Source organism: Lissotriton helveticus, chromosome 5_1, assembly GCF_964261635.1.
Source record: "Lissotriton helveticus chromosome 5_1, aLisHel1.1, whole genome shotgun sequence".
NCBI lineage: Eukaryota > Metazoa > Chordata > Amphibia > Caudata > Salamandridae > Lissotriton > Lissotriton helveticus.
In genome coordinates, this window is record NC_136065.1 from 1165894089 (window position 1) to 1165920323 (window position 26235).

The 26235-nt window shown below is 45.7% G+C and overlaps 1 protein-coding gene across 4 annotated transcripts in view; it reads left to right on the forward strand.

The window, feature by feature from the left end:
* Positions 1 to 26235, forward strand: part of LOC144755185 (caspase-7-like) — a 237730-nt gene that overhangs the window by 49726 nt on the left and 161769 nt on the right. The window lies entirely within an intron of this gene.

Genomic DNA, 26235 nt, shown 5'->3' on the forward strand with positions numbered 1-26235 from the left:
ACTGCAGGCACCTCGCAGGGCATGCTAAGAATCTTATTGAAATTCGCGTGGAGTGACCGCGCGAAAGCACTTGAGGAAATAGAAAAATTGGAACAAAAAATCTCGGAAACTGCAGATAGTACCAAACACGAGAACGGGAAAAAGTTGATAAAGAAACGGCTGACGGTGTATGAAAGAAAAATTCAAGAAACAAAGCAACAGTAATTTGAAAGAAACACCAGGGATTATGAACTTGGCAGAATACTGACTTTTGCCAGGAGGTACGACGCCCCTAGACATGACCTAAAAGCAAAGAAACGGCGAGTGGTCGAACATCGTGCTACCTCAGAATCTGAAATCACCAGTGCTGAGCAATCTGAGGACGAAGGAGGATCAAATCAGAACGCATCACGCCAAATATTTTTTCACTAGGAGTTCAATCTAATCAGGCAGACGTGGTTGAGGGGAGGCAAATGGCGTCCTCCGGAAACGAAACTCACAGTCACGAGAAGGGGCAGCAGGAAACACAGGCACAAACATGGAGAACACCAGGAACAGGAGGGGTAAACGTACCAAGAAGTAAGAGACAATCTAACCATCGTCAACCTGACAACAAGAACTCTAACAGCAACTGAGAGATTAGTGTTGACATTAGGTTTAACCTTTTGCCCGACTGAGGGGTTTGAATATACACGAACTAGGATAGACCTGTTGTGTGTAGTTACGGCATCCTCGCACTGTACACCAGCGCGAGGATGTCTGTTCATGTGTTCGTTCAAAGAGGGTTCCATGATCGGACGCTGCTCAGTGTGTTCCAGGGTTCTGACAACATTAATCAGTTGTCAGGAATCCTGGTGCACAGCGAGAGCGTCTGGTTGTGGGCGCTGATTATTTGAGAATAAACTTCAAGCTTCCTGCCTCACAAAAGCTTCCAGTCTCCTTACTACATTTGGTGACGAGGATGGGATGTATCATGAATAATCTTTTTCAGAACATGCCCGGGGTCCAGGCCTACCAAGATGACATTTTGGTCTTTTCTGATAAGTGGGAATCACACTTGTCCAATTTATCTTCAGTGTTGACTAAGTTAGATGAGGCGGGCATGACAATTAGAGCTGACAAGTGTAAATTTGCCACACAGCAATTGGATTATTTGGGTCATACCTTGTCTCCAGAAGGGATTAAACCCAAACTATCCCTCATTAAAGCCAACAGCTACGCTACTTCCCCCAAAGACAAAGACTCACTTTGATCGTTCTTGGGCCTAGCAGAATACCATGCCCGTTTTGTCAAAGGATATGCTAAAACAGTGGAGCCATTGCGTGCTCTTTTGCGGAAAGGCTCCAAGTTTGATTGATCAGAAGAAATTTCTTCTTCATTTGATCAGGTCAAAAAGCTCATTGTCGAAGCACCTGCCCTGCATCCCTTTCATGATTCCTCAAAGTGTTTCATAATGGTGGATGCCAGTCTCACAGGATTGGGGGCTGTTCTTGCCTAATCAAGAATGCTTAACCCATCTGAAACACATTATAGCACCATTGAACGCAAATCTCTTGCCTGTGTTTGGGCTATTGCTAAATTTAAAAATTACATTTGGGGGCGTGAGTCTGATCTGTTTACTGATCACAAACCCCTCACGCAGTTACTCAATGGTAATGGGCTTGGTAAAGCCTCAGCCAGGCTTGTTAGACTCCGTTTCAAGTTACAGGAATTTCACTTCTCCATAAAACATATTTCAGGCAGGAGAAACTTCAGGGCTGATTGCTTGTCACGCATGGAATTTCACGATCCCTCTGAAATTGAGGATGTAGAAGACAGAGTGTGTGGTCGCTGCTCTAGATGCTATTAAATTATGCCCCAACATTACTGAACATTCCTGGCTGGAAGCACACGACAAGGATGAAAGTTTAAAACTTGTAATTGAATATATTGTTAAGGGTTGGCCAGAAAATAAGAATCTTTCCAATGAGTTGAAAGCCTTCGCCATGGTTGCATCTGAATTATCCTTGTTTTATGACATGGTGATGAAACATGATTCTTTTGTTCCCCCTTCCAGTCTTAGAAATGACATCATTACATTTGCACACCAAGGTCAGCTTGGAATTTCAAAGACTTCACAACTCATTAAGTCTCACTATTGGTGGCCATCCCTTGAATCTCAAGTTATGTTTCATATTGATTCAGGCCCGGAGTGTCTTTTATCTGACAAAAAATAGAAAGTTATGAACACACCCTTACATCTTGTTCCTTTTCCCAATAAACCTTGGGAAAAAGTTGGTTTAGACTTCTCTGGACCCTATAATCTCCTCTCACATGACCTAAAATATCTCATTTTGTTAATTGATTATCATTCTAAATGGGTTTATCATATGTTGTGTGATTCAGCCAATTCCAACTATGCTATTAAGTTCTTAAAAAAATGTTTTCGGTAGAAGGTTCACCTTCAGTTATTGTTACAGACAATAGCACCCATTTCATTTCTGAGAAGTGTAGTTCTTTCCCAGCTGAAAGTGATGTCAAACATTATACGGTCACTCTATATTCACCAACCTTGAATGGTTTGGTGGAAAGGGCAAATGGGTTAGTAAAGGATGCCATTCAAGCAGCCATTTCTTCTCACCAAGATGTACAAGATTTCCTTGAAGCCAAGCTGTGGTCTTATAATATTTCCCCACATTGTACCACATGTGTTTCTCCGTTTTCCCTTTTAAGAAGCAGGACTGCTCACACCAGTTTGTGTCCTAATTGGTTACTTAACAAGAACAACAAGAGCAATGATGGTAATCAAGAATTGGCATCCAAAATTTACAAAAACAAAATCTCATGAAGTCTGTGCATGACTCTGCTAAACATTTTGACGCACTTGAATTGAAGGTTGGCGATTGGGTTCTCATCAAAAATCCAAAAAGAAGAACTAGGGGTTTGTCAAAATTCTCCCCACCGGTACAAGTCACCGGTGTCAGCAGAGGTTTAGCTTTACTTGGTGTTAAAGGATGTTGGAACAAAAGATCTCTGGTACATCTTTCTATTTCACAGGCTCGTTCCTTACTTAACTTAACTAAAAAGGAGTTTGAGCATCGTGACTGGTCTTAATGGTTACAAGTTCCAACATCTGATATTGGAAGCTCTTCCACATCTTGCATTCCTGTTGCACACTCCAGCCTGGAAAATTCTGCCACTTCTCGGATTCCAGTTACACATTCTAGCTCAGTAGGTCCTTCTACCTCTAACACTGCTATGATCACTGCTGACACCTATTTCTTACCACCGGAATTGGGAGTCCGTTGTGGAAAATTACCTTCCAAATTGAATGATTATGTTTTGTCATGATTTTTATACTTCATTATGATTTTGCTTGTTCAATCATCTTTGATAGTTTTTGTTTCACTTCTTATTGATGTTCTTTCTTTATGTTTTTGCCTTTTTCATTTTGTTCCTTGTGGAAAGGGAGAAGTTGTAGTGTGTAGATACTGCATCCTCGTGCTGTACCCCAGCACGAGGATGTCTAGTTCTGTTCATGTGTTTGTTCAAAGAGTGTTCCATGATCGGACGCTGCTCAGTGTGTTCCAGGGTTCTGACAACGTTAATCAGTTGTTGGGAATCCTGGTGTGCAGCGGGAGCGTCTGGTTGTGGGTGCTGATTATTTGAGAATAAAATTCAAGCTTCTTGCCTCACAAAAGCTTCTAGTCTCCTTACTACACCTGTTTAAGTATATTCATAAACTGAAACTGTACAAGTTCTTCAAACAAAAAAATTCAAGTCAAAGGACGACAATGGGTGCATACCTGCCAAGAGCAATGGATACCCTGAACATGGATGACCTCGAAAATTTTGGCAGCTATGGAAGAATTAAGACTGGGTGGAGTAACAGAAACCACGGCGGTGGTGAATAGTTCAGAGGAACTCGAAACATTTGGAATAAATCAAACCGGAGCGCCTAATCCTTTCCGACCGGTGTCCGAATTCTATCCACAAACACCGGTGGATGCGATCGATATTTTCTCCGAGAATGTCAACAAGGATTTATTAGATCTAAGGCTACAAGGGCATTTGCCACAGAAATGGAACCTATCTTATGACCAGAAGGAGGCCATAAAAAGCCTGAGCAATGACCAGTCAATCGTAGTAAAGCCCTCTGTCAAGGGGGCAATATAGGGCTGCAGACTAGAGAAGATTATTGTAGAGAGGCCCTCAGACAACTAGAAGACAAGAACAACTATGTCACCGTAACGGAGAATGACTATATACAGAGTGTGAAATCATTTGAGCAAATGATGGAGGAATACCGTTTTCTACAGAAAAGGGCATCCGAGAATCCCAACGTTCTACCACCTACCCAAGGTCCATAAAAGCAGCAGTAGCCCTCCAGGACGCCCCATAGTCTCCTCTATAGGAGGTCTAACTGAGAATCTTTCAAGATACATAGACCATTTTCTATTCCCATTTGTAATGCAATTGTCATTGTATACACGAGACACCAAGGATTTCCTGATGCAAATACAGGGAATAGACTGGGAACCTGATCTCTTGATGATAACACTGGATGTGTCAATCCTCTACACGATTATTCGGCACATGGAGGGGCTGGAGGCAGTGAGATTCTCTTTAAGAGGCAGACCGATAAAATACCTGGAGCATAACATCATGATGGAGGAATTAATCTCCATTTGCCTAAATAATAATGTTTTGATTTTTCAGGAGCAGAGGTATAGGCAAGTAAAGGGGACAACGATGGGCACTGGCTTCGCCCCCAGTTATGCAAACTTGTTAGTTGGCTGGTGGGAGAAGCAGTTGGCCTGGGTGGAGACAGATATGTGGGTGGAGAGAATTGTATGTTGGAGACGGTACATTTGTGACCTCTTCATAATTTGGAGAGGGTCAATGGAGTCCGCAAAGCAATACATAACTTGTCTGAATGACAAAGACCTTAATTTGAGATTTATGAGTGAGCTGAGCTCTACAGATGTAAATTTATTATACCTAACTGTTGTTGTAAGCGATAATAAACTCCAAACAGCCCTATATAGGAAATAAACTGCAGGGAATTCTGTTTTGCATGGGACCAGCAGCCACCCACAAAAATTGATCCAGAGTATCCCCTATGGGGAACTCTTGAGGATCAAGAGAAATAGCTCAAGAGACAAAGACTATTTAAAAGCGGTAAACCAAAGTCTGAGCAGCTTTGAAGTGAGGGGCTACCCTGGGAAGACACTGATGACGGCTAAGCTCAAAGTGAAGCAAAAGCCAAGAATCAATCTCATTCAATGTGGGGGACAAACACAGGCAGAAGGGAGAACTAACAGCTTCAGAATGATTGCACGCTTTTCAAGTGCAGCAAGGGAAGTGAGAGAGTTTATGCACAGGAATTGGTGCATTGTAAAGTCTGATGCAGTGATTGGGAAGCATTTACCAGAGCAGCCAGGAATAACCTTCAGAAGGTCCAGGTCCATTAAGGATCACTTGCTTAAGAGTCACCTGACCATGGTTAAACCGCAGCATGGTCTGTTGGACTTGCATGGCTCATTCCCCTGCGGGAAATGTAGGGCATGTGCTACCAGTAAAAGAACAACCACATATGAGATCCCCGAGTTACAAACAGCTAGGAAAATAAACAAATTTATGACGTGCAGCACCCCATTTGTGGTGTATTGCCTTACGTGTACATGCACCCTACGATGTGTAAGGAGCACAATCAATCAAGTAAAGATGAGAGTGTCAGAACTTCAAAGAGCTATTGCCAGCAATGACTCGAACTATCCCGTTGTGAGACATTTTGCAACCTAACACAATAGTGATAGAACATTGCTACAATTCTTCTGCCTGGAATACGTCCCAAGGGATGTCAGAGAAGGTGACAGGGAGAGGAAACTGAGAAGGCTTGAATCAAGAATTATTATAGATCTCCATTGCAAGTCTCCGGGGGGACATGTTAGAATTGGGGGTCTCTAGTTGGCACAGGTAAGTACTTGTGGCAAATAGGGACCCTCTCCTCTAGTCAGGGTAAGGGGGTACACTTCCAAAATAACCCCTGCTCACCCCCTTGGTAGCTTGGCACGAGCAGTAGGCCTATCTCAGAGGCAGTGTGTAAAGCATTTGTGAACACATACAGTAATCAAGTGACAACACTTCACAGGTAGTATATCAAAAATAGTTAGTTTTTATATAAAGACTTAGCACAATACTATCAGCAATAAAGAGGTCTTGTTAAAATGCTTAGTTTTAGAGTTCTGTGCGATTCGTACTCTTTGCCCGGCTCTCACTGCAATGAAAATAACACAAAGAGTCTAACAAGCGATACGGACGCTTCGGTCCGATGCGTTCAGGATGTTGTGCGAGTCGTACACAGTACCTTTATGTGATGCGTCCGGCACGGACGGTGCGTTGCAAAAAGAAAGCGCTGCATGATGCGTTGTCCTCCAGGCACGGTGCGAGCTCCGGCTTATTGATGTCGTCTGTACGAGTCGTTGAGCGTAGAGCCGCGTTGATTGAGGCAGACGGTGCTTGATGCGGTGCGTTCAGCTTACGTTGCGGCGTACGAGCCATACTGCGGGAGCTGCGTTGTCCGATCCTTGGATGCGAGGATGTGCGACGCAGATGTGCGAAGCGTACCCCTCTCCAGGTGCGATCGTATACTAGAACTCAGCGGCGGTGTATGTGTCATTCTGACCAGTGCGATTCGATAAAGCGAAGCGATGTATGTCGCGTTGTATGCCAGTCACGGTGCGAGCTACGGCTCGTTGACGTAGTTGGTATGAGTCGTTGGGCACAGAACCGCGTTGATTGAGGTGGACGGTCTTGGTACGGTGCTTTGCAGGACACTAGTCGATCGTACGAGGCGTACACAGCTCCCGGGCTCGGCAGCTATGGAAAACAGCGTTTCCAGCAGCCCTCCTCAAGGCAGGTGAAGTCCACTGGTCCTGGGACTTCGTTCAGGGGGCAAGCTCACTTCCAAGCCCTTGGAGATCTTTGCACAAGTGGAAAATAAAGTCTTTTAAGTCTTTCTCCTCTCCTTCAGCAGCAAGGCAACAACTGCAGGCCAATCTCCCAGGTCAGGGACAGTGTTCCTCCTTCAGCTTTCCCAGTTCCTTCTCCTCGGGCAGAGGTTTCTTCTTGTCTAATCTGGATCTAATTTCTTGGGAGCAGGGTCCCAATACTTATACCCCTAAATCCTTTGTTCTGCTGGGGTTTAGGGGCCTTCGCCCAGCCTAAACCAGTTCTGGAGCACCCTGCTGACATGACTCTGACTTTCTATTCAGGGAGCAGGCTAGATACATCAGACACTCCACAGGGGGTGGAGCCACCATTGTGGTGGAAAGGCACAGTCCTATTCAGAGCCAAGGTGCACTCCTCCCACCCATCTGGATGTAAATCTCTCTATTCGCTACCTAGCCCTGCCTTCTGGAATTCCCCAGCCCTGTCACTCACAGAAACCAGACAGCAGATACACATCTTGGCAGAGGTGGGCTGAAAAGGTTAGGCAAGCAAATACCTACTTTCTAAAAGTGGTATTTGCAAACACAGAATATTAAAATAAACTTTACTAAAATGTGTATTTAATTATTCTGAGTTCTGGCATACTAAACTCGAATTTCTACCATGTTCTCTGAGTCTGTTAGGATTATAGAATGTAATAAGTCTAACAGCCCATTCTGGCATATGGAGAACAGGTAGCCTTGCAATAGTGAAAATCGAAAATGGCTGTAATTCACTATTAGGACATGCCACACACATCAGAGCTTGTCCTAACTTATACTTACAATGCACCCTGCCCTTGGGGCTACCATAGGGGTGACTAACATGAAGCTAAGGGAGGTTTAGGGACTGGCAAGTGGGTGCACTTGCCCAGTCAGCATGACAGTACCAGGCTGCATGCAGGCTCTGTAAAGGCAGACCTTAGTCACATTTTACAAGGCTGCTTCTGTGGGTGGCACAACCAGTGCTGAAGCCCACTAGCAGCATTTGGATTTACACGCCCCGGGCACACTCAGTGCACTGTACTAGGGCCTGACAAGTAAGCCAAATAAGCCAATCATGGAATCCAATCAATATAGCATTTTACACAGGGAGCACTTGCACTGTGGCACTGGTTGGCAGTGGCACAGTGCTCCGAGCATCTAACACCAGCAAAAACATATGAGGCACAGCAACAGAAAAGTGGAAGGGAGACCCACGCCAAGGTGCCAGGTCTAACAGGACTGAATAGCGGGGAGGAAGTCGCTGTCCATTTGAGATCCCAATAAGAGGGTAGGTCACAAGAGGGCACATATTGGGAGTGTGCGGATTAAGGCACGGGGGTTCTTCTTACGTCTAGAATGACTACTCATCCAGGGCGTGATTAAGCAGTTAAACACAATACCATTTTGGAGAGGCAAGCCATTGACACGCAATGGCTGTGAAGTATTTGAGTAATGCTTAACAGCTCACTTGGCCCATCCTTGGGCGTGATGTTTAAGGCATACCAATAAGCAACTGGTTGCAGCAATGTTGTGTAAATACTGTAGATATGTAAATATGACATTGAAATGATGAATTACATCTGTTTTGAATAGAGCTACCATATGATATTTATCGCAATAGATGCATAGGGTTCTATTTGAATGAATTGTGTGGAGATGTAAACACTCTCTAAGATGCCCCCCGCAATGATATATGTACTGTTTGTCCATTTTCTAATCAATGAATTATCACGTGGTTAAATATTACCAAGGAAACGTGGGTCGCCGACATTGACAAAGGCAGGATTGCCGAAACGAGTTTGTTTGTGGATTGTTTTTTGCCAATAAATCTGTAACTGCATTTAACTAACACGAGTGCTGGTCCGTTCTACGATTGTGGGGAGCTGAAATATATGTGGAAACACAGCCAAAACGAGTCATGCTGACTGATATGGCAAATAAAGCACCTTAATCAAATTTGCACACTGGCGGTCCGTACCTGTGTTTGTGTCACCAGTGAAAGGGGTAATCCAGGACCTCTGGATATATATATATATATATCAGTGTTAAACGTAACACACGCTCTCAGCGGCAGCCAAAAATACGCTAAACAGAATCAATCCAAGGGTGTTTAATCATCTGCTACATGTTTCGGCTTCTCACAAGCCTTGATCACGCTTGTGAGAAGCCGAAACATGTAGCAGATGATTAAACACCCTTGGATTGATTCTGCTTAGCGTATTTTTGGCTGCCGCTGAGAGCGTGTGTTACGTTTAACACTGACCTGCATTGAATTTCCGGCGTGCTCGACCGGAGTACACGCCACCTCCCGAGGGGCCTCCAGCAACCCGTAGAGCAACTTGTGGCATTCATATATATATATATATATATATATATATATATATATATATATATATATATATATATATATATATATATATATATATATATATGTGTATATATATATGTTTATATATATATATGTATATATATATCTCCAAAACACAGTTCTCCCATTACTGGAGCCCCCGACCCTTCAGGGCGGCCTCTTAATAATGGGCAAGGAGCAACCCATCAACTTTAACCACACAAATCCAAGAGGCCCATTGCTGGTAGGAAGGCATTTATTTCAACGTCTGGCATCGCAGATTCCTCGCCAAATCAAAATAGAGAGAGAGGACTAGATAAGCCAGTCCGGATCCCCTAAGTTATATATAGTATATCAAGAAGGACTAGCTAAGTTGTGTGAAGGGACTCAATGGGTACGCGTGTTGACAAACCATTTGGTTTGGTCATGAAGCCCTCACCCACCAACCTAGTTGGTGGCATGCTTCATCATCGGGCCCACCACAGTGACACCGATTGTGTCCCGGGTGTGCTGCGACTCCAGATTACTGAGGAGCTGGTATACTCGCTGAGTGTGCAGTGTTGGTGAATGTGAAGGCGAAAATTTAAAAGCTACACAGTGGGTCCCAGTGCCCGAGGGTATATGGATAGACTTTAATTACTGGGCCCCTGTTAGCAACTAAAAAGGCAAACGGACGAGTTGGAGAGAATTATGACCTCCTACGTCCTGTGCGGTCTACATGTTTCAGCCAGGCCTTTTGAATAAAACTGGCTTTCCTCAGGACCAATGAGTAGTGTGAAAGTGATAATAAATATTTTAAGTGATTTGTTTTGTAATAAAATCAGATTCCTTCCCATCACCTGACGTTTCGGCCCCCAATCGGCCTTGCTCACAGGTGGAAGGTGAAATTCAAACTGCCCAGTGCACTTCTGCATGCTTTCAAAGTTCTTGATACATCATGTGACTACATGCAAAAATACAAGTCCCACAGTGCAGTGCTTTTATGATGTAATATACAGAGTGGAAGTCCTTGTTTGAATACACAGTGTAATGTTCATACCTGCATATCAGTGATACTGTGTCAGTATGGAATTCAGTGGTAGTCTGGTGAGATGATGTTCCTCGCACATTGCTGTAAGTGCTCAAATGACGTGAGCAAAACAGCATCCAGCCTGCACAATCGTAGATAAAAATGCTTTATCTTGAATCCCTTCCAACCGCGCACCATTTCACCACATTGGCATCTACTAAGTAGGCTGGGGCGCGTGAGTGGGTCATGCTCCTCAAATTTCCATAACACAGTTCTTCCATCACTGGAGCGCCTGACCCTTTAGGTCGGCCTCTTAATAATGGGCACTGAGCAGCCCATCAACTTTAACCACACAAAACCAAGAGGCCCATTGCTGGTTGGACGGCATTTATTTCAACGTCTGACATTGCAGATTCCTTCCCATCACCTTACGTTTCGGCCACCAATCGGCCTTGCTCACAGGTGGAAGGTGAAACTCAAACTGCCCAGTGCACTTCTGTGTGCTTTCAAAGTTCTCGATACATCACGTGACTACATGCAAAAATACAAGTCCCACAGTGCACCGCTTTTATGATGTAATATACAGACTGGAAGTCCTCGTTTGAATACACAGTGAAATGTTCATACCTGCATAGCGCTGATATTGTGTCAGTTGGAATTCAATGGTTGTCAGGTGAGTTGATGCGCCTCGCACATTGCTGTAAGTGTTCAAATGACGTGAGCAAAACAGCATCCAGCCTGCATGATCGTAGACAAAAATGCTTTATGTCGAATCCCGTCGAAAACGCACACCATTTCACCACATTGGCATCTCCTAAGTAGGCTGGGGCACGTCAGTGGGTCATGCTCCTCATAAAGTTCCAAAACAGTTCTCCTGTTACTGGAGCCCACGACCCTTCAGGGCGGCCTCTTAATAATGGGCACGGAGCAGCCCATCAACTTTAACCACACAAAACCAAGAGGCCCATTGCTGGTAGGAGGGCATTTATTTCAACGTCTGGCATCGCAGATTCCTTCCCATCATCTAACGTTTCGGCCCCCAATCGGCCTTGCTCACAGGTGGAAGGTGAAATTTAAACTGCCCAGTGCGCTTCTGCGCACTTTCAAAGTTCGGATACATCACGTGACTACATGCAAAATCACAAGTCCCACGGTGCACCGCTTTTATGATGTAATATACAGACTGGAAGTCCTCGTTTGAATACATAGTGTAATGTTAATACCTGCATAGCCGTGATACTGTGTCAGTGTGGAATTTAAATGGTAGTCAGGTGAGTTGATGTTCCTCGCACATTGCTGTAAGAGATAAAAATGCTTTATCTCGAATCAGTGATGTCATCAGTAATGTCACTGAGCATGTCATGAGTGATGTGATCAGCAGTGCATTGCGGGGGCGTGAGATATAGTTAGGTTTACTAACTAGAACGGCCGAATTTCTATGGTTTTATACGAGTGAAATCATCTCCAACTAACTATAAAGTACCTGAAACCTATGTTTTTTTCAGTGAATTTCTAAGGTTTTTTTTGGGGGTTTTTTTTTTTTTAACGAACCTTTATTTGTAGCAAATCAGAGTACAGAGATGGGCCTACAACCATCCCGGCCGGCCGCTAGTAAAGTCAAAACATTGCAAGCAATAAGCATTGTGGCAACAATTCAAAGCACAGGATAATACAGTAACAGTACAGAATTCGGATGCGGCATAGCAGCTCGATTAAGGATATGAAAGGTTCATTTTACTAATAAGGAGCGAAAAGAAGCGACACGCAGTCACACGCATTCCCACGATAGTGTATAAATCAGGATAGATGAAACAGTGTCTATACGATGGGGGGGCCCCAGGAGATAAAATATACATAACAGGAGAAGCAAAGGCACAGCCCCAGCATACAACAGGTCCAAACCCACCCTTCAGCGCCATACACACCGCAAGAAACACAGGCAACGACGACAACTGAGAAAAAGAAAGACTAAAGGGCCATAGAAACGAACACAAACATACGCCCCGCCAGCAACCCCCCACTCTGCACACCCGCAGAAGGTAATGGCCTACCCCCCAGCCGCGTGCCTGTCGCCCTAATAGAACCCGAAATATAGAAAGATAGAGAAGAAGGAAAACGAAAAGAAAAAGAGAGAAATGGAGGAGGACCCCCAGTGCGCCGCTCGGCCCCGCCCATCACCCCAACACTACGAAAATCCCAAAAAGGAGACAATACCACAAGGAAGATCAATAGAGCCTGGGCAAAGGAACAAAGAAATAGCAATCACAGATATCCACGACACCGCCCGTCAATAATGAAGCAAATAGATGACAGGCCACCTCAGCCCTGACCCTGTCTGATAAGAATACTGCCTGAAGTTCTATCAATAAGCAATGGGAAGCACAGTCTCAAAGGTCCGAACAGGATAGGTGGGCCCGGACGGAACAAGGCCATAAAAAAACATAATAATTCAAAGCGACCCAAATACAGACAGTAAAGATAAGGCAACCACAACGCCGGTCCCATGAACTTCCAAAAGCTGACACAAAAGAACAGCATCCAAGAGGAGAAAGTCAAACAGTTCGGCCATGGCCGCGAAACCCCGGGGCCAGTCCAAGAAGGAAAACAGCGCTCCACTCCCACCCGCCAGTCAAACATGTGTCCCAAGGATAAAGTCATACATGCGATCAAGACGGCCAGCACGGGCAAAGAAGTCCGGGCTACAAGCGGCCCGAGAAGCCGCCGAGGAACCAAAACCGTCCCCACAGAGGCAGCAGCATGGTCAGCGGCCGACTGCCGGAGTAGAACCATGGTCGTCATAGGTAGCGAAACAGCAATGGCATCCAGTCTTGTACCCAGGACTCGGGCGTAGCAATCAACAGTCTCCTGCAAAGCCGTTAAGGCAGCTAACACATCACGGGGTGTGAACTCCGTCGTGCGATGCGGGCATCCCTGTCCCATCTCTGCAACAGCCGCCCGGACGTGAGCCGCGAAGAAAGGCGCCAGCCGCCATCTTAAGCCGATCGACGCCGGTCCCCTGCACAGATCCAGGGAGCGGGCCGCACCGTGAGGACACCGCTGGATGCATCTCCAGGGCAAACAAATTGTGGGGCAGGGTCCAGAAAGGAGAGCCACCAAAAGGCTAAAGTCCCGCCGGGCCCCGGGAGTCGCCCACCTGTATCAGAGCGATCTCCGGTTATGCCAGGGCAACAAACGTTGGGGAGGGGGCAGGAGTCAAGTGCCCCCTCCGACCCCACGCCGCCACTCTGTCCCACGAGGGTCCACGTCGATCAGTTTGTGCCGTTACCGCTGGCAGCGGTCGTTCACAACATCGGCCCCCACCGGCGAGGCGCCGCTCCACCCTCGACGGCCGTCGATGCTGCGGCCGAGGCCGGAGGCCCCGCCTAATCAACGCCCCGGTCCCACCATTGCACGGGCCGCAAAGCAGACGGGGAGATTTCCCAGGATCGGCGGCACGTAGACGCTCCGGAAGCAGACGGTAGGTGTTCGCTTTCTTTCCGTAGGCAAAGGATGGCACTGTGGGTCAGGATATTCAGCAGGATAGTCGTGTGGGGCGAAGGGGCTCGCGGAGCCGAGCAACTATGCGGCCATTTCAGATGGCTGCTTGGCTCCTCCCCCCCTCTAAGGTTTTTTAAATGCTAATTTCTAACTATAACATGCCTGAAACCTATGATTTTTTCAGTGAATTTCAAAGGTTTTTAAATGCTAATTTCTAACTATGCCTACAAAGGTAAAACAAGTGAAGCAAGAAGAAGAAAAGCGCAGAAAGAAGCAAGACAAATGTAGAAAGAGGCAACAGAAGTCCAGAAAGACGAAGAAAAGTGCAGGAGGAAGAGATGTGCAGAAAGAATAAACAGAGGAGCAGAAAGAGGCCTTGTTGCAAAATCAACAAATTGTCTCTAAAGGCTTTTTGGTCAGGGAAAAGAAGAAACAGGGCGCACTGCTAAAGTGGACGCATGTGTGTTAAGAAATCTTGGTTGGAAGTGTGGTGCATAAAGGGTGAGGGGATGAGCCCTGAAACCCACCAATATGTGGGCCAGCCGAGGCCAGCACACCATAGAATATCAGCACAATACCCTTGCACACAACATTTACAAACAGCAAGTGGTGTCCGTTAAGACACTGGTGAACATTCGGAACAAAAACAAAGCCATGTGAGTAATCAAAAAAAGTCCTTTTCATCAACTGATTCTTGGAAAATAAAGTTTTTAAAGTGTTCTTAAGGGTAATCCAGTCGACACGTGTTTTGTCACTTATGGGACAATCCTCCCGCGACTTCTCAGGGCTGGGAAGGATACAAGGGAAAATAGTGGAGACATTGCCACATATGCATATAAATAAAGTTTGGTACTCGTCCCCAAAGGGGACTGAAGATTAATGTGCACCTTAACCAAAGGAAAACACCTAACGTGTGAAAAAACTCATGGTTTAACGGGAATGACTAGTGTGGGGGTGGTGTAGCAAAGAACATGTTTGTTAATGACGGGAAAATAGACTAGCATGGTCTCATGATGCATCAGACCCTAGCTAGTGAGATCAATGAGTGTACTGCGTGTTTACACCAAGAGCAAACGTAACAGGTGTTTCAATAATAAAAGGAACCATGCAAGTGCCTGAGCGAAGTGAAAACAGAGCTGCATAATACCTATGATTAGCATAAGGTTCACTGTGGAGGTCTGAGAGGGAAAGAAGAAAGGGAAAGAAAACGGGAGACAAGGAGGAAAGAGGCAATCAGTAACAGTAGCCAATATCTTGAAAGCGTAAATAATAACTGTATAAATATAAGGCAACGGGCTAAGAAGCTCACCGCTCCGCCGGTGATAATTCGAACCCAGCAGGGCTCAGGACTCTATTTCCAAGGTATGTATTTTCAGGTAATAAAAGATCTAGAGAAAGGTAGAAATAGAAACTAATAACTACTGAGGTTCCTCACAAGTAGCAGCTACAGGGGTAATAGACAGGTAAGTTTCGAAAAAGGGAGTGCCTCGTGTTTGATGTGATAAACTGAGCTCACCAGAACAAGGAAAAATTAAATTGTCACTTTGGGTCCAGTTTCGAATTTCTCGTAAACCAATCAATCATGAAATCTGTGTGAAATCTGTGAAAATAGGAGACAAAAGGATAAAGGCCAATGAGAATTGGCCGCAGGGGAGAGACAAACGTAGTGGGTTCTGGTGGAGGGAAAGTTCTAGTTACCATACTCCATTTGGAAATTCCCCACGGAGATGTCCACAAGGTCTGTAATGGCGGTGTATACAGGAGAGGATAACTCCTCGTACTGCAGGCGCCGTCTGTGAGTATATTAAAAAGAGGAGAACCGGGTAAGCTCCGGTCTATAGTTGTACTCCGAAACAACATATAGGTGTAGACCAAACATAATACCCGTTGCTTGCAGACTTACTTAAAGGTGAGGACGTGTTCGTACTCCCGATAGGTGCATACTGCGTTCTGTGTTCGGATATGTGACCGGATATGGAAGTGATTAAGTAATCGCTTGCCGTAGATAGCCCGGAACAAAAAAGCTAAAACATCAACCCATAGGTGAGGTTGAAAACGGGAATGCTGTGTGTCTGGGGATCATTGCTAAACTGGTTACACAAGTAAGTGATATCTTGGATAGAGATAAGCACATGTGGTATGTGAAAATAGCAAATCACTATAGACATTGCAGAAAGGGAGGAAGCCTGATAATACACTTTAGATAATGCGAGAAAGGGAAAGAAAAGGGACGGCGCATAAAGGTGAACTATAGCGAGGTGAAAAGACTATCAGTGTGACATGTACATGCATAGAAGAAAGACGTTATGTGGTTTTTAACATCACATATAGTTCCTGATACAATAAGCTGAGATGACATAACATTCTAGCACAGATCACATAGGACTTGTGTAGTGTCCACATCTTGAGAACCCAGTTTGTGAGAAAAAGGCCCTGAACTCCAACTTGTTAGGATCAACCTGTTGGGAACGGCATACGTTCCTTGTGTACAATAATACTAATTACTTTGTATTTACAAAAAATTGTAATGCGAATATGAATCTCCACAGTCCAATGATCTTTTCTTAGTGCAAACATAAACAACTCATACGGAGTACATTACTTGAAAGAAGTAGCATTTCAGACTCAGAGTTAATGATACTCAAGTAGCAGTCACACATCACACATGACAATGTATATACAGTTCATGACAGCCTATATCAGAAGGGAAATGTTATTTGTACAATGATAAAGACCCGGATTAGTAAAACAACTCTAAAAATTATTTTGTTATTATGACAGCCAGATGGACCCACTCATAGTTGATCTAGAATATATAAGTGCATTGCCGTGTAAATATCTAAGAGTGGACCGTGGGATATGTGTATTGGAGTCTACTCGAATGACCATTAACCAGTGATCTGAGAGATCCACTAAACCCCCAGAAAGTATTGAAGCTCATGGTCATAGTTAAGACCCCATTCGACTGTACGGAGGCGCATAATCCACATAGCCTCGGTGCGTCTCAAACGTAGTTCCCTGTTGCCACCCCGAATGTTAGATGGAGTTGTTTCTATGCCAAAGAAACTGACCCGCAGATCCCCCTTATTATGAGCCTGACATGTCGCAGCATGTAGTGCTACTGGGTATTTGGGGTCCTGTTTGTGGATTGCACGTATGTGTTCCGCAATTCTGTCCTTTAGAGGTCGGATAGTGCTGCCCACATAGAACTTGCCACAGGTGCACTCTATGTATGTGACGAATTTAGTAGTACAGTTAATATTGGTCTTGATGGTGTATGAGTGTCCTACGGCACTGGTGAATTCTTTGGTGCCGTGTTTGGGCCATCTATAAACAGAACAGAAGCCACATTTGAAGAAACCCTGGTTATGTGACGTAAGCCAATTGGAGGCTGTGACGCTGCGGGGGATCGTGGGGCTTAACCTGTTCTTTAATGTGCGTCCTTTTCTAAAGGTGATCTGAGGGTAATCAGAGATGTGATCGTGCAAACTTTTGTCAGCTCGCAGAATGGCCCAGTGTTTGGAAAAACTCTTACGAATTTGATGGTGTAAATCATTAAAATACGTAATCATGCGTGTGGTGTTGTCTTGTAAATGCGTGCGAGTCTTGCGTTTCAGGGTGTCTGCCCTCTCCACTTTTCTGGCTCCGTTGGCTGCTGTTTGAAGTGTGGTGGTAGTGTAACCCCAAAAAACCAAAGGTGATGATGGACGGAGCGTTGACAATACAAACACTCACCCCCAGTCAACTGATCTGGGTTTAATCCATCACCGTTCTTTAGCTCACTCCGCCACCCCAGTTCAGACATGGCCATAGGCAAATCAGTCTGACCCTGTGCCTCATGGGAACAGTCCAGCCCGAACTGCCAAGCCATGTCTTCCCTGGACCAGAATCAAGCTTCCCAGGACCGGTTTCTGGCATTACAGCCGTCTTCTGCCGGGCTTGCTTGACTCCAGTGGCAAAGTGAGCAAGGGACTCACGTCTGAGCATACCCTGCCAACTTAGGGCGAACAAAGAAAAACCAAAGGTGATGATGGACGGAGCGTTGACAATACAAACACTCACCCCCAGTCAACTGATCTGGGTTTAATCCATCACCGTTCTTTAGCTCACTCCGCCACCCCAGTTCAGACATGGCCATATGCAAATCAGTCTGACCCTGTGCCTCATGGGAACAGTCCAGCCCGAACTGCCAAGCCATGTCTTCCCTGGACCGGAATCAAGCTTCCCATGACCGGTTTCTGGCATTACAGCCGTCTTCAGCCGGGCTTGCTTGACTCCAGTGGCAAAGTGAGCAAGGAACTCACGTCTGAGCATACCCTGCCAACTTAGGGCGAACAAAGAAAAACCAAAGGTGATGATGGACGGAGCGTTGACAATACAAACACTCACCCCCAGTCAACTGATCTGGGTTTAATCCATCACCGTTCTTTAGCTCACTCCGCCACCCCAGTTCAGACATGGCCATATGCAAATCAGTCTGACCCTGTGCCTCATGGGAACAGTCCAGCCCGAACTGCCAAGCCATGTCTTCCCTGGACCGGAATCAAGCTTCCCAGGACCGGTTTCTGGCATTACAGCCGTCTTCAGCCGGGCTTGCTTGACTCCAGTGGCAAAGTGAGCAAGGGACTCACGTCTGAGCATACCCTGCCAACTTAGGGCGAAGAAAGAAAAACCAAAGGTGATGATGGACGGAGCGTTGACAATACAAACACTCACCCCCAGTCAACTGATCTGGGTTTAATCCATCACCGTTCTTTAGCTCACTCCGCCACCCCAGTTCAGACATGGCCATATGCAAATCAGTCTGACCCTGTGCCTCATGGGAACAGTCCAGCCCGAACTGCCAAGCCATGTCTTCCCTGGACCGGAATCAAGCTTCCCAGGATCGGTTTCTGGCATTACAGCCGTCTTCAGCCGGGCTTGCTTGACTCCAGTGGCAAAGTGAGCAAGGGACTCACGTCTGAGCATACCCTGCCAACTTAGGGCGAACAAAGAAAAACCAAAGGTGATGATGGACGGAGCGTTGACAATACAAACACTCACCCCCAGTCAACTGATCTGGGTTTAATCCATCACCGTTCTTTAGCTCACTCCGCCACCCCAGTTCAGACATGGCCATATGCAAATCAGTCTGACCCTGTGCTTCATGGGAACAGTCCAGCCCGAACTGCCAAGCCATGTCTTCCCTGGACTGGAATCAAGCTTCCCAGGACCGGTTTCCTTTGGTTTTTCTTTGTTCACCATAAGTTGGCAGGGTATGCTCAGACGTGAGTCCCTTGCTCACTTTGCCACTGGATTCAAGCAAGCCGGGCTGAAGAAGGCTGAAATGCCAGAAACCGGTCCTCTGTAGCTTGTTTCCGGTACAGGGAAGGCATGGCTTGGCAGTTCAGGCTGGACTGTTCCCATGAGGCACAGGGTCAGACTGATTTGCATATGGCCATGTCTGAACTGGGGTGGCAGAGTGGGCTAAAGAACGGTGATGGATTAAACCCAGATCAGTTGACTGGGGGTGAGTGCTTGTATTGTCAATGCTCCGTCCATCATTTCCTTTGGATTTTCTTTGTTCGCCATAAGTTGGCAGGGTATGCTCAGACGTGAGTCCCTTGCTCACTTTGCCACTGGATTCAAGCAAGCCGGGCTGAAGAAGGCTGAAATACCAGAAACCGGTCCTCGGAAGCCCGTTTCCGGTCCAGGGAAGGCATGGCTTGGCAGTTCAGGCTGGACTGTTCCCATGAGGCACAGGGTCAGACTGATTTGCATATGGCCATGTCTGAACTGGGGTGGCAGAGTGGGCTAAAGAACGGTGATGGATTAAACCCAGATCAGTTGACTGGGGGTGAGTGCTTGTATTGTCAACGCTCCGTCCATAATTTCTTTGGATTTTCTTTGTTCGCCATAAGGTGGCAGGGTATGCTCAGACGTGAGTCCCTTGCTCACTTTGCCACTGGATTCAAGCAAGCCGGGCTGAAGAAGGCTGAAATGCTAGAAACCGGTCCTCTGTAGCTTGTTTCCGGTCCAGGGAAGGCATGGCTTGGCAGTTCAGGCTGGACTGTTTCCATGAGGCACAGGGTCAGACTGATTTGCATATGGCCATGTCTGAACTGGGGTGGCAGAGTGGGCTAAAGAACGGTGATGGATTAAACCCAGATTAGTTGACTGGGGGTGAGTGCTTGTATTGTCAATGCTCCGTCCATCATTACTTTGGTTTTTCTTTGTTCGCCATAAGTTGGCAGGGTATGCTCAGACGTGAGTCCCTTGCTCACTTTGCCACTGGATTCAAGCAAGCCAGGCTGAAGAAGGCTGAAATGCCAGAAACCGGTCCTCGGTAGCTTGTTTCCGGTCCAGGGAAGGCATGGCTTGGCAGTTCAGGCTGGACTGTTCCCATGAGTCACAGGGTCAGACTGATTTGCATATGGCCATGTCTCAACTGGGGTGGCAGAGTGGGCTAAAGAACGGTGATGGATTAAACCCAGATCAGTTGACTGGGGGTGACTGCTTGTATTGTCAACGCTCCGTCCATCATTTCCTTTGGTTTTTCTTTGTTCGCTATAAGTTGGCAGGGTATGCTCAGACGTGAGTCCCTTGCTCACTTTGCCACTGGATTCAAGCAAGCCGGGCTGAAGAAGGCTGAAATGCTAGAAACCGGTCCTCTGTAGCTTGTTTCCGGTCCAGGGAAGGCATGGCTTGGCAGTTCAGGCTGGACTGTTCCCATGAGGCACAGGGTCAGACTGATTTGCATATGGCCATGTCTGAACTGGGGTGGCAGAGTGGGCTAAAGAACGGTGATGGATTAAACCCAAATCAGTTGCCTGGGGGTGAGTGCTTGTATTGTCAACGCTCCGTCCATCATTTCCTTTAGTTTTTCTCTGTAGTTTAACCCCTTCTGAAATACCTGTCTTGTGACTCGGATAGGTATTTCTCACTTTCTGTTTCCTCGCTGCAGTTCCTTTTAACTCGCAGGAACTCGCCGTATGGTATGGCCTGTATCTGGTGTCTGGGATGAGAGCTGGTCGCGTGCAGAACTGCATTACACGCTGTCTCTTTTCTAAACAGTCTGCTGTGTAACTCATCTCCTTTGACGTAAAATTCAATATCTAAGAATTCCACCTTAAATGTGCTTGAGTTCATTGTGAAACTCATTTGCCATGTATTCGTGTTCAGATGTTGGAAGAATTTATATAGATGATCTTGGGTGCCGGACCACAATAAGATGCAATCATCTATGTACCGTCCCCAAAATATTATTGAGTCAATGAATTCAGCCCCTTTAGGGTCCCAAATGGGATCTGCTTCTAGGCAGCCCATAAAAAAGATTGGCAAAGGAGGGTGAAAACTTGGATCCCATGGCCACCCCCCTTGTTTGTCTGTACCAGACTTTGTCAAAGATAAAGAAGTTATTATTTAAGAGTATCTCCATCATGGACACTAGCATGGTCGTGTGTTGCCACATCGTGGCTGGCCTGTTGTGTAGTGCTCGTTTGGCCGCATTCATTCCTAATTCTGGATTAATGCTCGTATAGAGAGCTACCACGTCCAGGGTCGCCAGAATGGTGCCTGGTTGCCACTGTAGATCAGAGAGAGTGCTAAGAATGGGTCTGGTGTCTTGTATATAAGATGGAAGGTTGCGCACCAGTGGGCCCAGAAAGAGGTCGACATATTCCGCAATCTGCTCAGTGGGTCCACCCATGCCGGATACAATAGGTCTACCTGGTGGGAAAGGTAGGTTCTTGTACACCTTTGGTAATGTGTATAGCCAAGGGTAAGAGGGACGTGAAACCTTCAAGTAAAGATATTCGTCATTGTCTAGTAGTCCTGCATCTTTCCACAAACCCGATTTCCTGTTGATTTCAATGGTTAGGGGTCCCATTGGGTTGTGTGTGAGGCGTCCGTAACAAGTTTCGTCATTGAGCTGGGAAAGTATCTCATCCTGGTAGTCACTCCTATCCATTACCACCACATTTCCCCCCTTGTCAGCTTCTCTTATAATTATATCTTGGTCATTGGTAAGTGAGGTGAGTGCTATCCGCTCACCCCGTATGAGGTTGTCCTTGTATTTAAAGGGGTCTCTGTTGTGTTGTGGCTTAAGCTTGACAATGTCTTCCAACATTCGTTTGAAGAAATTGTCAATTTCATTGCCCCCAGGTCGGGTGGGAATCCACTTGGATTTAGATCTGAGCCCAGAAGCAATGCTGCAGTCAGGCTCTAAGTTAAGGTCTTCCAATAATCTATCCATGTCGTAAGGTGTATGTTCCTGATCAGCAATAGACAGAAGAATTTGAGTTGTTTGTATGTCATTAATTGTGAGCACATCAGACTCAAAGAGAGTTGGAATTTTTTTAGATGCTTTATTGGTGGACACATTACATGCAAAGTGCTTCTTGAGTTTAAGACTCCTAACAAATGTAAATAAATACATTTTCAATCGGCCGATGTCGCCCATGGCGTGGGGATTGAAAGAGAGACCTTTGCTGAGAAGAGAGATCATGTCAGGTGTCAGTGTTTTGGAGGAAAGGTTTATGACCTGTACCTCATTGTTCTCGGGGCTACTCAATGCTTCAATGTACCAGACCTCAGTTTTTTCCTGTATTCTTCTGAGTGTGCCCCTCCTCCCCCTGCGAGGTTTGGATCTACACCTTCTCTGGTTGCTGGAATTCTGTAATCTCACCTGATGCGTTGTACTTCCTGTAAAAAAGACGATGTCTGTTGTCCTACATTGTCCGGAACGTTAGTCTCACTCTCACTGGTGCTAACTGCACTCAAAGATGTGTTGCTGGAAGAGTCTGAGCTAGGTTCTGTTCCTACATTGGTAGTCTCATTAGTAGTCTGGGTGTTACGCACCAGGGAGTCGTATTTCTTGGCATATGTAAAAATTCTCCCTGTGTTGTAATCTGTCTCATCTCTCTTTAGCTGTCTAGCCTTCCTGGTTTTGATGTCATTCTGATGTCTCATTAGGATGTCATCTAGAATAGTGTAATTTTTTACAGTGGCCTCTGGAAGATTTAAATCTTTGGTCTCCTGTTCCAGTGCTGAAATTTCAACCTGCAGTTTGGACACTTTATGGTCTGCACTCTCTACGAGTATGTCCATCAAGGAGTATGAGTTGTGAGTGAGTGCTTCCTCCCATTTACCCAAAACGTCTAGGTCTAAGTCATCATAGGTAGGGAATATCTGTGCTTTAAGTCCTCTCGGGATGCGTTCCAGTTTCATATACTGCTTCAAAGTGGTGCCGTCCCATCACTTGGAGTGCTCTTGTTTCTTAAGTTTTTAAGGTGCACATTAATCTTCAGTCCCCTTTGGGGACGAGTACCAAACTTTATTTTTATGCATATGTGGGAATGTCTCCACTATTTTCCTTTGTATCTTTCCCAGCCCTTAGGAGTCGCGGGAGGATTGTCCCATAGGCGACGAAACACGTGTCGGCTGGATTACCCTTAAGAACATTAAAAAAACTTTATTTTCCAAGAATCAGTTGATGAAAAGGACTTTTTTTGATTACTCACACGGCTTTGTTTTTGTTCCGAATGTTCACCAGTGTCTTAACAGACACCACTTGCTATTTGTAAATGTTGTGTGCAAGGGTATTGTGCTGATATTCTATGGCTTGTTGCAAAATCATCCTGTACCCACAACTTTTTCAGATGGGTACTTGTGGTAAGTTAACTGACTCTGACTAACCAGGCCGAGAGCCAGTGCTGTGCTAAAATATACTTAGAATACAGTGAAAACACCTACATACACTAGGGAACATTATGCGTTGGGGTACCTCTGTGATTAGCATGACCTCCTATGTAAGGCCCTAGTACATAATAGGGCAGGGGGATTAACACTACCTCTAAGTCAGAGTTGCAGAAATATGCTACTTTAACTAGTAGTCGCGTTTGCAGAGTGGTGGAGAGGGTGCTGGGCGTCCAACCAACGCTCAGGAATTCCGCTGCCTAGGACTTACAGGAGGTACCAGCATGGATTTTTGGCCCCCAAACTCCCTCAGGACTAAATTAGACTTCATCCACCATCCCGTAGTCTGCCATGAGGCACGTTTGCAGAATGGTAGAGAAAGGGGGCAATGGCTTCCGAAGATGTTTTAGCAATCCCATTGTGTGGGACTTATTGGAGGTAACAAGAGGGGTAGTTGGCCCCCAAGAACATCCTTGAGGGCCAACTTTCCAAACTATTACCTCCAGTCAGTCCCATGCAGCAGCATTGGTAAGTACTCATACCAGGCCATGCCCACTTTGCCCACCACTCTACAAAAGCGCTCCCTGGCACGCTCTTGGATGGGGATTGAAGTCCCCTTCACTGCTGGGGGTCCTTCTGGGGCCAACTAGCCTACCTTTTACCTCCAGTAAGCCCCGCGCAGTGGGATTGGTGAGAGGTAGACAAAGGCCATGCCCCCTTTCTCCACTACTCTGCAAACACGCATCTGGCGCGTTGTACGTTGGGGGATTAAGTCCCCTTGAATCCTGAGGGTCCCTGGAGTCCAACTAGCCCACTAGGTACCTTCAGTAAGCGCCACAGAGCTGCATTGCAGAGAGGTGTAAAAAGGGGCATGGTCTGGTCCACCTCTCTGCAACGCAGTGCAGTGGTGCTTACTGGAGGTACCTGGTGGGCTAGTTGGGCCCCTCAGGATTGAAGAGGAATTCATTTCCCAACTTAAATCGCGCCACAGGGCGTGTTTGCACACATGTCACCTCAGGCCCCACCTCCTCCCTTCACCACTGAGCAAACGCACCTGTGGCGTGTTTTAAGTTGGGGGATTAAGTCCCCTTGAATCCTGAGGGCCCCTGGGGTCCAACTAGCCCACTAGGTTCCTCCAGTAAGTGCCACAGAGCTGCATTGCAGAGAGATGTAAAAAGGGGAGTGGCCTGGACCACCTGTCTGCAACGCAGCCCTGTGGCGCTTACTGGAGGTACCTGGTGGGCTAGTTGGCCCCCAGGTACCCCCTGTATTGAAGGGGAATTAATTTCCCTATTTAAAACGCACCACTGGGTCCCTTTGCAGAGTGTTGCTGGAAGGGGGCGGGGCCTCCGGCACGATTGCGTGTCTTTTTAAAAAAAAAAATTTTTAGAAGGGGGTGTGTGGCCCCCCGTCTTTTTCCTATTTTTGGCCCTCGGGACCCCATCCCCCAACTCCTGAACCCTTTTTAAAACAAGCATTTGCAACGCAATAGGTCTCGCATTAGGACATTTTGAGCTATTGGTATTGTAAATGACAAATGTTTTATTTATGTGTTGGTTTCGAAAATAGCGAAAATAATAGCTTTTTCATTTACAATGCCAATACTTTTAACTTTCGCAATGTGACACCTATAGCATTTGTAATGCAATATGTGTTGTATTTACCTGACTTAGATGTATTGATATTACCAATAACAATGGCTTTCAATTTTTTTAATAATTAATACTTAAATAAAAGTTATTGTAATTTATAATGGCAATAGCTTAAACTTTTGTAAATAACTTTTGTGAAGATTATGTTCAGTGTATTTTATTGTGACAAAAATCCAAGAACAGAAGTAAAATATTAACATCTTTTTGTGACATTTGTAATACAGCTTGAAACATTGAGAGAACATATGTGAACCAGTTGTTGTTGAATGGTTGCACAGATTGATGCAGTGGTGGCGCTGAGTGATGTTGTAGTGGTGCATAATGATGTGGTGATCCTGAGTGATGCTGTGGTGGTGCTGACTGATGCTGTAGTGATGCGATAGATAGATAACGTGAGTGCGATAGATAGATAGAGAGGGCAATAGATAGATAGAGAGAGGATGATAGATAGAGTGAGGGCAATAGATAGATAGAGAGAGGGCGATAGATAGAGTGAGGGCAATAGATAGAGAGAGGGCGATAGATAGAGTGAGGGCATAGATAGATAGAGAGAGGGCGATAGATAGAGTGAGGGCGATAGATAGATAGATAGATAGATAGATAGATAGATAGATAGATAGATAGATAGATAGATAGATAGATAGATAGATAGAGTGAGTGCGATAGATAGATAGAGTGAGGGCAATAGATAGAGTGAAGGCAATAGATAGATAGAGTGAGGGCGATAGATAGATAGATAGATAGATAGATAGATAGATAGATAGATAGATAGATAGATAGATAGATAGATAGATAGATAGATAGATAGATAGATAGATAGATAGAGTGAGGGCGATAGATAGATAGAGAGAGGGCAATAGATAGAGTGAGGGCGATAGATAGAAAGAGAGAGGGCGATAGATAGAGTGAGGGCAATAGATAGATAGAGGGCGATAGATAGAGTGAGGGCGATAGATAAATAGATAGATAGATAGATAGATACAGTGAGTGCGATAGATAGATAGAGTGAGGGCGATAGATAGATAGAGTGAGGGCAATAGATAGATAGAGGACGATAGATAGATAGAGGGCGATAGATAGATAGAGGGCGATAGATATTTAGAGGGCGATAGATAGATA